Source organism: Cyanistes caeruleus, unplaced genomic scaffold (assembly GCF_971803275.1).
Source record: "Cyanistes caeruleus unplaced genomic scaffold, bCyaCae1.hap1.1 HAP1_SCAFFOLD_225, whole genome shotgun sequence".
Taxonomy (NCBI): domain Eukaryota; kingdom Metazoa; phylum Chordata; class Aves; order Passeriformes; family Paridae; genus Cyanistes; species Cyanistes caeruleus.
Window position 1 is genome coordinate 84219 of NW_028256008.1, and position 13389 is coordinate 97607.

Below are 13389 nucleotides of genomic sequence, written 5' to 3' on the forward strand. Positions count from 1 at the left end.
CACACAATCTAAGAAAAATCCCACACAATTCTTCAAGTCTTCTCAAAATCCCAAAAAATTCCAGAAAATTACCACAACTTTCCAAAAAAAACCCCACAAAATTCCCTAAATCTTCTCAAAACCCTACAAAATTCCAGAAATATCCCACAAAATCTCCACTAATTTCCACTAAACCTAAGAAAAATCCCTCAAAACTCTTCAAGTCTCCTCCATATCCCACAAAATTCCACAGAAACCACACAACATTCCAAAATAATCCTAAAAATTCTAGAAACATCCCACAAAATCCTTCAAGTCTCCTCAAAATCCCACAATATTTCAGACAATTCCACAACATTCCAAAGAAATCCCACCAAATTCCAGAAACATCTCAAGAATTCAAGAAAAAAATCCACAAAATTCCCAAAATCTTCTCATAAGCCCAACAAATTCCAGAAATATCCCAAAAAATCTCCACTAATTTCCACACAATCTAAGAAAAATCCCACACAATTCTTCAAGGCTCCTCAAAATCCCACACAATTCCAGAAAATTACCACAACATTCCCAATAAATGCCACAAAATTCCCTGAAACTTCCGAAAACCCAACAAAATTCCAGAAACACCCCACAAAATCTCCACCAATTTCCACAAAATCTAAGAAAAAGGCCATCAAAATTCTGCAAGTCTCCTCAAAATCACCCAAATTGCACAAAAACATCAAAAAATTCTAGAAACATCCCTCAAAATTCCAGAAAAATCTCAAAAAATGGCAGAAAACAGCCACAAAAGTTCCCTAAATCTTCTCAAAAGCCTACCAAATTCCAGAAATATCCCACAAAATCTCCACTAATTTCCACACAATATAAGAAACATCCCACAAAATCCTTCAAGTCTCCTCAAAATCCCACAAAATTCCTGACAATTCCACAACATTCCAAAAAAATCCCACCAAATTCCAGGAACACCTCACAAAATTCCTGAAAAAAACCCTCAAAATTCCAAAAATCTTCTCATAAGCCCAACAAATTCCAGAAATATCCCAAAAAATCACCACAAATTTCCACACAATCTAAGAAGAATCCCTCACAATTCTTCAAGTCTCCTCAAAATCCCAGAAAATTCCAGAAAATTACCACAACATTCCAAAGAAATCCCACAAAATTCCCTAAATCTTCTCATAAGCTCAACAAATTCCAGAAACATCCCACAAAATCCCCACAAATTTCCACACAATCTAAGAAAAATCCCGCACAATGCTTGAAGGCTCCTCCATATCCCACAAAATTCCACAGAAACCACACAACATTCCAAAAAATTCCTAAAAATTCTAGAAACATCCCACAAAATTCTAGAAAAAAATCACGAAATTCCTTAAATCTTCTCACAGGCTCATGAAATTCCAGATATATCCCACAAAATTCTCCACAAATTTCCACACAATCTAAGAAAAATGCTTAAAAACTTTTCATGAGTCTTCGAAATCTTTCAAAATTCAAAGAAAATCTCACAAAATTCAAGAAACTTCCACAAAAATCTCTTCAAAATCCCACAAAATTTTTAAAAAAATCCCACAACATTAAAGAAAAAAATACCACAAAATTCACTAAATCTTCTCAAAACTTTACCGAATTCCAGAAACATCCCACAAAATCTCCACAATTTCCACAAAATTCTACAAAAATCCCTCAAAATTTGAGAAAATTCCTCAAAATTTAAGAGAAGTTTGCCAACATTTGAAAAAAATACCACAAAATTACCTAAATTTTCTCCCTTCATCAAATTCCAGAAACATCTCACAAAATCTGCACAAATTTCCAGAAAATATTAGAAATATCCCTCAAAATTCATCAAGTTTCCTCAATATACCACAAAATTCCAGAAAAATCCTACAAAATTGCAGCAAAATCCCAAAAAATTCTTAAATCTTCTCATAACCCTACCAAATTTTTGAAACATCCCACAAAATCTCCACAAATTTCCACACAATCTAAGAAAAATCCCACAAAATTGTTCAAGTCTCCTCAAAATCCCACAAAATTTCACAACATTCAAAACAAATCCCACAAAATTCCAAAAAAATCCCACAAAAATATTTAAATTTTATCAAAATCCCACAAAAGCTCTGAAAAATCCCATGAAATTCCAGAAAAATCCCACAAAAATCCCTGAAACGTCTCAAAACTCTACCAAATTCCAGAAACATCCCAAAAAATCTGCTCCAATTTCCTCAAAGCCTAAGAAAAATCCCTCAAAATTCCTCAAGTCTCCTCAAAATCCCACAAAATTCCACAAAAACCCCACAACATTCCATAAAAATCCCAATAATTCTATAAACCTCCCACAAAATCCTTCAAGTCTCCTTAAAATCTCACAAAATGGCAGAAAACACCCACAAAATTTCCTAAAACTTCTCAAAACCCTACACATTTCCAGAAACATCCCAAAATATCTCCACAATTTTTACAAAATTCCAGAAAAATCCCATAAAATTGCAGAAAAATTAAAAAAACCCCTCAATCTTATCAAAACCCTACCAATTTCCAGAAACATCCCACAGAATCTCCTCCTATTTACACAGAATTCCAGAAAAAAAAATCACAAAATTCTTGAAAAGCCCCACAAAATTCAAGAAAAATCCCACCAAATTCCAGAAGCATCCACAAAATCTCCACAGTGTTCCACAAAATTCCAGAAAAATACCAAAAAACTCTTCAAGTCTTCTCAGAATCCCAAAAAATTCTAGAAAAATCCTCAAAATTCCAGAAAATTTCCCACAAAATTCACTATATCTCCTCAATATCTCACAAAATTTTACAAAATATCACACAAAATTCCACAAATTTCTCACAAAATTCCAGTAAAATCTGATGAAATTGTTAGCGTTCAGGAGCACAGACAATCATGAATGATTATATGCAGGTGCTTTATTAAGAGATCTGGGTGTCAGGGGTAAACATACCCAAATCTGACCTGACTTGGTTTTGAGTTGAACATGTTTTTCTACTCTATCATTATAAAACTTATATATTAATTATTAAACTTACAGCGTTCTATTGTATACATTGATGTTACCCAAGCATAGATTTCTCATGATCCCCCTCAGACCCCTAACATTGTTTCTCATGTTCTTTAAACAATAATAATATCTAATCACATCTAACAATTGTATCATTTATTATATACTGCTAACACAGGTGCAGTTTCACCTGATCTTTAGCAAGGACAAGGCCTAACATTTCCCATAGCCTACTTTTCCCAGGCTTGCCAAACCTAACTTTCTTTCTAAGTCCCTGAATTTTCTAAGATTTTAAGACCTTTTACTATTATTCCCCCCTTTGAAAGCATTTTTACTTCACTAGAAGTGCAAATGTTTTCACTTGATACAGTCCTTTGTTTCTGAGTTTATACTTGATGTTCTTCGAATCCTTGATTGATGTAAGCATTGTCCTGGATGTTGTCACGAACTGGAGAACCAGAAGATGGTGGGTAAGGATCTCACATCAGTGCCTTTATTATTTTCTGGTTCCAGGACATTTTCTTCTGTATTTCTCCCTTGAAGATGCTGTCAACTAACCTCAAATTGCTAAGAATACAGTTAGTAAGATGATCGCACTCTCAATGATAGATTTAATCCATGAACTCACATTCCACCCTAACCCTTTGAAGATTTTGCCTAACCAACTTGTAGACAAATCCTTTTGCTCTTCCTGTGCTCCGTGCTCTATTTGTTGCAATTGATTGATGTCATATTCTACACCTGCAGTCACATTTGGGGTGTGGATGCAGCAATGATCAATCCATCCCTTTAAAAAAACTCACACACTCCATGCTCTTTCAGGAGTAGTAAATTGTAATTGTACGTTTAGTTCTTTAAATCTTTCTCAGGTCACTCTTGCTAATTTATCTACCGGACCTGTAAGTTTGTACAACATTTCTTTATTCTGATAGTTTGCTATAGGACCGAGCAAAGACTCTAGGGCCCACCCAGATTCCACTCTACTAGAGGCTTCTTGACAAGTGTCATCCTGATTCTGTTCCTATCCTAATCTTCCCTAGCTATGCCTGTGTCTAGTCACTGAGTTGTTTTTTAAGCAGATTTCACATTTTGACATTACTGATTTTGTCATTGTTAGCATCTGTACTGAGATTAATTTTTGTTTCATCAATTTCACCAATGCCTCTGCACCCCAATGACATTTGCTATGTTTCATTTGTAGAACTTTATTGGAGGACTGCCAGCGATTCACCGCTCTTCACAAAAGTAAACGTGAACGCCGTTTATTTCTATCTTCAGCACACCTTTTATAGGGTTCTACAGGGCCTGTGGGCAGAGCAAGTTACTATTGGCTAACACACACAGGTTTACATTTTTTCTCCTACACACAAAGATATTGTTTTGCTTTACTCTTCTGCAGAAAGGTTTCAAGGACTTTAGCCTTTAATATCACGACTTATTTCAAAGGCTGGTTTGTGCATACAGGCCTTTACTAATATATAAAATATAGCAACAATTCCCCCTTTCTCTTTTTGCACAAAACAGGCTTTGGATGTGACTCATTCTATATTCTTATGAAGACAAGATAACACAAAACTTAGACTTTCATCCCGATTAACATTATAAGTAAAATCCGTCCCCCTTCTAGCACAAGAGACCTCAACCATCCAGTGATGCCCCAGCTGGAGAACCAACTTCCAATGGGGTCACTATCTTCTTTCAGGGCATGTAACCCATCCTGTAGCTGTTGCAGTTGCCCATGGATGGAAACTGAATGATCAGTAAGATTCAAGCAGCACATGCCTTCAAACTCCCCACAACCATGTCCTTGTGCTAAGAGCAAAGAGTCAATTGCAGCTCGATTTTATAATACTGCATGACGTACACTACTCACATCAGCTGAAAGTTCACTTAACATCATGGATGTTAAGTTCAATCCTTCTTAGTCTAACAAGCGAGCCTTTTTAGAGTTGCTAAGCTTTAATTCATTCAGGCTTCACTTTGACTGATGTTTTTTATTTTATCAATTACATTCAGCAATTGGTGTAAGCTTGGATGGAAACAAAGTAAGTTTCCCAAGATAACAGGGTTTTCTATGTGGATTAGCAGGAATCTAATTCCATGCTCTATCTCCACAAATTAGGAATATGGAACTAAGTAATCGCTTTGGTAATTGTCCTGTGAGATTGCACCACTAATAAAGGCTTTACTTTCAATGGTAGTAACGAGATCAGCTATAGGGTTGTCTGCAGCCCAGTGCTGCATTACTTTGTTAGAATGACGTTTTGTCGGGGGTTCAAACATTATCCATCCACCTGAGGTATGTTAGGTGGAACCTAACAAATCTAATTCTTCTGAGGGCTGCATGGTAACATTGAGAACTTTGATAATTTTTGCTTGCCTGCAGGCTTCAAGTTGTCTTAATGTGAAGCCAACAGTGCAACTGCACTCTTGCAACATTGCAAATTGATTCAGTCGAGTCTCATTACTAATTAAACCTTTAAATGCTGGAGGATCCCATTCAGGGACTCCTATGAGACAGGTGTGAAGGGATCTCCAGGTGTGGCTAGGCTCAAACACATTGACCTTTGGCCAGTTCAGTGTGCCAGAGTGACCCATATGTTCTGTCACTTTTGGATGTTAGTTAGCAGACAGTTGGTCGGGACTATACACAACACAATTACCATAAGCAGTTTTTTCCATGTAAATGACACCATACCAGCAAACTCACAGCTAAACTTTAACGTTAAATGAACTTTCAAAGATGCTTACACTACCTCTTGAAGGGGGAAATGCTTATACTTTATACTAATTTATACTAATATAACAATTGCTATACAGGCTAAACTCTTTATCTTAAACTATCTAACTACTTTTAACACACGTGCTCTGGTATATGTGTAGTCTAAGCGTGAAAGCAATTTGCTGAAAGGGTAAACACACAACTACAATTTGCTTTATATACAGTTAGATGGAGTCTCTACACTTTTCTTAGATCTTCTACAGAATTTCCTTCACAAACAGACTATAATTTAACACAGTTCAGTCTTGGAACGTTCACTGCTCCCGTGATGTCAGCTGGCAGCTGATCGGTGACTGAGGGCTTTGATGTTCAGGTTGTTCTTCACGTCCTTCTAAATCATAAAACAAAAGATAACTGAAAAATTGGTAGAGACACAACATCATAATAACAACATAAAATTTCTGTTGGCAACTGTCTGTGTAGTGTTCAGACACAACTGTGTCCTGACAGCTCCACTTCTGATCCATGTCTGGAGTACCAAGGCTGTGTGGTGACATCTCTGTTCACTGGATCTCGTGTGTTCAGAGGCAGACAGTCTGGTCAGATGGACAGGTGACCTTTTTGAACCTGCCAACAAAACACAGACACTTCTCCCCTTGAAGTTAATGAATTACACTAATCAAATGCTTTTAGGGCATCAATTTCCCCCGTTTTTTTTTAAAAAAAATAAAAAGGAGATGTACTTCTGTTATAAACATCAACATTAACACAAAACCATATACAATCAGTAAGAACCTATAGCAGTTAAAAATCAATAAATCATAAACATTATTAATAACATATGTAATATAAAACTACTATTAATTACTAAAACACTGCACCAGCATCCCATAGTTAGCAAACAAACAGAAACAAAAAATCATCAGTGAAGGATTGGATCACCACCTCCGGAAATGATTCTCCAAGCTCACTTCAAAATTGATCCAGCTGTCATATTAATAGGGTCAAATTGCTGAGTCAAAAAGTGACTCAAATACTGATTTGGGACAGAAAACATCTGGATCTATTGGCAAACAGATCTGTCCAGGTAAAGTTAAGGCTTGGCCAGGGCCTGGCTTTAAACTGGAAAGATGCCTCTTAACTCATTTCTAAAACAAGGTTCTCAATAGCAGCAGCTAGGAGATGCTCACAGCACAGCAAACTGTTAAAATGCATTTGTACAAAGCAAATGATCAGAAGCCTCAGGTACCAGACCAATTAAACCATGCAGCAGCTGGTTTAATCTGAAGCCTCCCCCATGGCAGCTGATCCTCAGCAATGGTAAATCTTCTTAAAATTCTGGAAACACTGAAAAATAAGAAAGCTATAACAAACAAAAACTGCAGAGATTGCAACAACCAATAGAACTCCCGATGAAGTCAAGGGTGTCACAGACTGCATTCCCTTCTATCCACAAGCAGGTGTTCATCAGCGTTCTGTCACAGCTGTTTCAGTTGTGGCTGTCTTCATCTCTCTAGGAAAATAACTATACTTTGCAGTTTAGACACGTGTCTCCAATAAGACATAAAACAATTTAAATTAAACAATATCTAAACCTAACAATAATGATTTATGACAAAAGGAAATAACAAAACTTAACCTTAAAAGAATATCTAAGTTATAAAACTTAACTTAAAAACATTCAAGCCTAAATACAATAAATCCTGACTTTTCTTAATTCTATTAACACTTAATCTATACTAAAAAAAACCATAACTTGATATATACTTTTTAAACACAATATAACAATAACATGGATTCACTATAAAGATTATAAAAACATAACAAATCCATCACAATTCTATGTCATCTAGCTTTGAGAATAACTCACAATAACTGCAAATGGTACTAAAAATACTCATTCAAAACAGGAATTTGCCTTGCTTAAATTGGTTAGGATTTTAAAGTGCAGTATTTCTAGAGAAAAACCACAACAACACCGGATTTGGCAAGTTGCCATTTAGCTTTTGTAGCACTTTTCAGAAACATAAAGACCAATTCTTAAACTAAAATCCAAATTGGTATATATGCAGTTATACGTGTTTTATATAACAAAAGGACTCACATTGAAATTACCTTATTAAAATTGTGAAAAAAACAAGCAAATGGGTAATATATACTTTAACTTAACTTTGTCTTGTACAGTAAAGTTCTCTTAACTAATTAATTTTTTTAAACCACAAATCTCTTTTGTAGATCTAATTAATTGGAAGGTTTTCTTAGAAGCTGTAAATCATACCATATTTTAACCTTAGGTTTTAAAACTAATTATTGCAAGGTAACTTCCGTTAATATTCAGCTTAAACACCTTTTTTCTTGAAAAGGGGCCTTTTTAAACTTTCAAAGAATCACAGTAATTTCTCCAGTAAAACTCTAAAAAACTGCAACTGCATAAATTCATTATTACTTAAAACACAAAATTAACCCTAAAAGGGTTAATAAAAACATTTTAAAAAACCCATGAATCATGACTTTTCAACAAACTGGGTACTATCCCGGTGCTTTTTCTTAGAGAGGGAGGGGGGGGTGGACTGCCCGCCCTGCTGCTGCTCTCTGCTGCTGTTATCTTTATTCACATTCTCCACATACTCTCGCAGGAAAACAAAAACCAAAAAAACACCTCACAAAGTTAAGTTTCACACATACAGTTGTTTCTCTCAATCTCTCTTGTTCGCTGATAGAGGAAAAAAGGGGCACGATTTTTACAAAAGCAGGCGATGTTACACGAAAATCTCTCATGGCCAGGTGCTAACAATGGTGACCATTGCAGCTTATCAACTTCTAATTACAGTGATGAATTTCGAACTAGGTACCATATAGTTTGTGACTTTTTGGCAATTTTGTCTCTTTCTGAAGCTGTCTGAGCCACCTGTTTCTGCTCAGCTGTTTCTGTAATTGTTCAGTGTGGCCTTGGAACTTTTCCTGCACTGCTTCTGCCCCGGGGGTGCCCCTGCTCTCTGCGCACACCTCAGTGCTCCCCCATGTCCCCCTGGTTCGGGTGGAAACCAATCTAAATTTGGATTCTTTTCCTCCAGGGTAGCAAAGTTGGAACTTAAATAAGATTGTAGTGTTAAGAGTGACTCCAAAAGTGAAGCAAATAGTTCAGGATATATCACATCCTGCCGTAACTGAACAGATTCTGTTTGTTGTTTCAGCGTTGCTGTGGAATTTCTTTCTCATTATTTCCTTCTCTCTGACTCTCCCTCCCTCTTTCCATGGGCAGCATAGATAGGAGTGTTTGCCCAGCAGTGGGAGGCAAAGGCGTGAGCATACCCGTAAGCAAGAAGTCCAGGGAGCTCCTTGCGCAAATCAAAACCCTTAAGCTGTGGCTTTTCTAAAAAGCAGGTAAATAAATCATGTGCTGCTTGCCTTTCCATCTTACCGTCAGCGCTGTTGCAGCCCTACAAGGTTTGGCAGCACGTTACGGCCAGGACTCTCCTCTGAGGTCGCCTGGGGCGCGGCACCGTTGCTTTTCGCCGTCCTTGCTGCGGAGGACCCGTCCCCTGTCGCCGACTCCCGTGGCCTTCGCTTTTTAATGTCCCAAAGGTCCCAAAGGTCCCAAGGGTCCCATTTGTTCGGGCGCCATTTGATGAGTTCGGCGGGAGACAAGCAGCACTCAATATGAATGATCAGCAAGTCTCCTTTATTGGTAACTCCAAACTCCCTATATAACATCAATAATTAGGCTCACACATAGTGCAAAAGCAAGCTCATTATTGGGTATTTCGTTTAAGGACAACTCCACCTAGTTCCACCTTCTTGTGGTCGTTCATCTGTGCTGAATTCACATTCTTCTGATCACCGTGTCCTGTTCTCAGTTCACAGTTATCACTAAGGTCTTTCTGACTTTGCAACATCTCATACCAACTACACTCTACTGTTGTTTAATTCTTTCTCAGCTGATTGCTGCATGGGAACACGACCTTTGTTAGCTAGCCACTCTTTCACACTGTTGAGCTTCGGGAGCCTCCCGGGAAGCACCAGCCCTCCCCAGCCCACCCCTGGTAGCACTTTTTCTATTCTCTCTCCTGACAATTTTATCCCCAAAACTGCCGTGGGAACGTTGTATCCGAGCTCATCCTCCAGTGCTGCACTTTCCTCCTGGGAATTCCCTGTGCAGGGAATGTGGCTGTGCTTTTCCCTGCTCTGTTCACTGACAAACAAACCTGAGCCCGTGGGACTGTCAGAGCTCCTTCATGCAATGAAATCAGGTTGTGTTTCTCATGGCATGTTCTGGAGGAGCTTTTCTTGGTGTGTCTTGTGCTGCTGGAAATGACACAAGAGCCAGGAGGGAACAGAAGCTGCTGCTGCCCGTTGGCTCAGGGCCAGGGAACCAAGTTGTGCTCCCGGGCAGTTGGGCCCTGCTGGAAGCAGAGCCGCCTTTCCCTTGAGCAGCTCAAGCTTGTGACAGCTCCAAACAGGAAACCTCAGCAAAAAACTCTTCCTCCAAACTCAGCTGCTTTCCCTCCTGCAGCTGTTTGGGAAAGAGCCTCAAAGCACAGACTCTGCTGGGAGCCATTGCTGCATTTCCTCCCTCCCGGCAGCAGCAGCTCCTGAGCCCTTCACGGGCTCCTGGCCCTTCGCAAGCCCTTCAGCTCCCTTTGAACTCTCAGCAGTCACTAACATGTGTATTTCTTTCATATTTAAACTGCATTTAAACTTCTCTTTTTCTCTCCTCTCTATCTTTTTAATCTCCTCTTTATCTCCTTTAATCCCGTCAGCACCAGTAGGATGGGGATGGAGTCTTGGGGTGGGTGTGGGATGAACTGAGGATCCAGCAGAGAAGGGCAAGGCAGAGGGGAGAGGACTCAGCCAACCCTTCTCCTGCTCTCTCCTCCCCCAGGCTCCAGCTAAAGCAAGTCAGACTGGAAAGGATCCCACAAATGCTGTGTTCTCCTCCCTCTGAGCTTGGCTGGGGATCCTCAGCTTCAGCCTGGTGCAGTGGCTGAGATTCGCTAATTTGAGTTTTTTGGCTAATGCACTAAATAATGTGGTGGGTTTAGCGCTGGCTGAAATCTCCGGGGCACTTACTCATTTCTCACTGTGAGATATGGATTAGGAGAAGGGCAAAATAGGCTTAAAACTTAGAAGGAATAAAGGAACTTTATTAACAGGACTACAAGAATGAGAAACTCTAATAAAACTTTCAGAACGCCCTTCCTCTCCTTTTTTTTTTTCCTGACACTGTAGAGATAGAACTTGGGATGTTAACACAGTATTAATTACACAATAGTTTTGTATTAGTTTTTGTAGGGAGAGAAGTTTTTTCCTGTTATGTCATGGAGGCTTTTTTACAAGGAATGGATTTTTTTGTGCCTTTTCATTTTTACAAATAGCAGCCGCCTGGGAAGAAATTTTTCTGTCGTGACATTTTCCTGATTTTTACAGCCCTCCTAGAGGTGTGTCAATGGATTATGAATTCATGGGGTTTTATTTTAAGGATGAGTTGTTTGAAGGCAAAGGTTCTCTTCATTTGTTTTTGTGATCATCTTTGGAAATGGAAGTTTTCTACTTCTCTCCCTGGGTGCAAAGGGCATTTTATTGTTTTTATTTGTTTTCTGTTCAAACTTTTATGGGATAACAGTTACTTTAACATGTGTTTGGTTTCTTTAATGGATGCTTTTGTTTAGATTTACAGTTTTAATATATTTTTATACTTTTTTCATTAATTAAAGGAGTTATTTTGTATATCATTGTTTATTTCTATGGCTTTACTATAAGAATATTTTTGTTTCAATTACCATTTTTTCATTACTTTTCTATCTAATGTTTGACTTCTTTTTTTTACTGACTTTGATGTTTTTTTGGGTTTTTTTTTGTGTGTTATTACTCTGTCCTTTTCTGTCCCTGGAGAGATGAACAAGGTTTGTAGGTCTCATGTCTGTATTGAAAGGGTTAATATCTTGCCCAGCCTCATAATCTTCCTAGTGTTCCAAATAAATAGGTACTGTGAGGGATACATATCACAGGTGAGCACCCAGTGCACAATCTGCTTTGGATTAAATCCCATCTCCGTCTTCATCAGCTCACAGTCACTGTGACACTATTCCTGCATGGAAGAAACAGGCTGGGATGGCCCTTTCTGCTTTTGATCCTTTTATTGGCAAATGAAATATTCTATTTGAAAACCTTCAAACCCTGGAGTTTCTTTGTATTTCCACCTGAAAATGCTGCCAGCCGAGGTTCCCAAGTGTGTGGTACGTGTTTGTGTGCACAGAGCAAAGGTGTCAGCCTGTGTGCGTGGCCCGGGTGTCTGTCAATGTCCATTGAAGCAGACGGCTGGAAGGGGGCTCTGCCCGCCCTGCGCTGCTCCGGGGCTGGGGCTGGGCTGGCAGAGGCTGCAGAGCGCTCTGAGAGGCACAGCCTCAGCCCCGGCCGGCATCTTGTGCACGGTGGCACAGCCTCAGCCCCGGCCGGCATCTTGTGCACGGTGGCACAGCCTCAGCCCCGGCCGCCATCTTGTGCACGGTGGCACAGCCTCAGCCCCGGCCGCCATCTTGTGCATGGTGGCACAGCCTCAGCCCCGGCCGCCATCTTGTGCATGGTGGCACAGCCTCAGCCCCGGCCGCCATCTTGTGCATGGTGGCAGCTCTGAGGGCTGTGCGAGGGACGCTCTTCCCCAGCGCTGTTTCGCGTCCTTTCCTTTCCCGGGATGGCATTTGGAAATGTTTCTTCGGCCCTATCAATACACAACTCACTGTCTTACTCACTTTATACTTAGAAGGTTCGAAGAAGACAATGAAAAGCATAGTGTGATTATGATGCACAAATAGTAGTCAAGAAAACAGTACTCCATAGTGTAGGGCCTACAGAGCAGGGATTTTTTTATTCAATGCCAGGAGTGAGGAGGAAAGCTCCACCACAAACTCACTTGTCCATTCTTTGCACAGGACAAGTTTTTAAACTTTTTTAACTTGATGGGCACATTCTACTTTCCTAAGCTTCATATTTTCTAATTCTGTGATTATGGAAGCCCTTGCAGCAGGGCTCTGCATGAGGTAGTTGTCAGCCTCCTGGTGGTTGTTTTGGATGAAGGCTCAGGGGCTAACTGAATTCAAAAGGCCTTTTTCTTACACTTCAACACTTCCCTTTTCTGGGAATTCAACACAAACTTAGTAAGTTCTGCAAGTGCTCTTGCTGCGTGAGGCCACATTGTGTCTTTCATTCAGCAATTCATGAAGAAAACACCAATTGCCTACTGAGACCCTTCTGCTCCCTCCCAAATCACTACTCAAGAACAAGCCTCAGGCACATGCCCACAGTCCCTCTCTGCCAGCAGCTCCGAGCTGCATTGCACAGTGCTTGCTGTGCCCCAGAGAGCACCAAGCAGGCTGGCCTGGTGCCCCTGAATATTTCTGCAAAACCCTCTGCATTTCACACCTTTGCTGTGGCTCAGTGCAGAGCTCCAGGATTGCAGGCGCTTGGTCCCAGAGCTGTGTGAGGCACTGGCTCATGTAGATGTGCCCTGACTTGCTGTCAGTGCCTCACGCTGGCCTCGGTTCCCCTGGCAGAAATGCCGTGCCTGAAGGACACTGCCCTGTGCTGGAGCCTGCGGAGCAGCCCGGCTCCCTCCCCCTGTGCCCAGAGTGCTGCACACACTGCTGACCATTGCCAGGAGTTCCAGGGCAG

At 40.1% G+C, this 13389-nt stretch overlaps 1 protein-coding gene across 1 annotated transcript in view; it reads right to left on the minus strand.

Annotated features, from left to right (window-relative positions):
* LOC147645585 (serine/threonine-protein kinase PAK 3-like) overlaps positions 1-13389 on the minus strand; it is a 79794-nt gene that overhangs the window by 52691 nt on the left and 13714 nt on the right. The gene's annotated exons all lie outside the window — the stretch shown is intronic.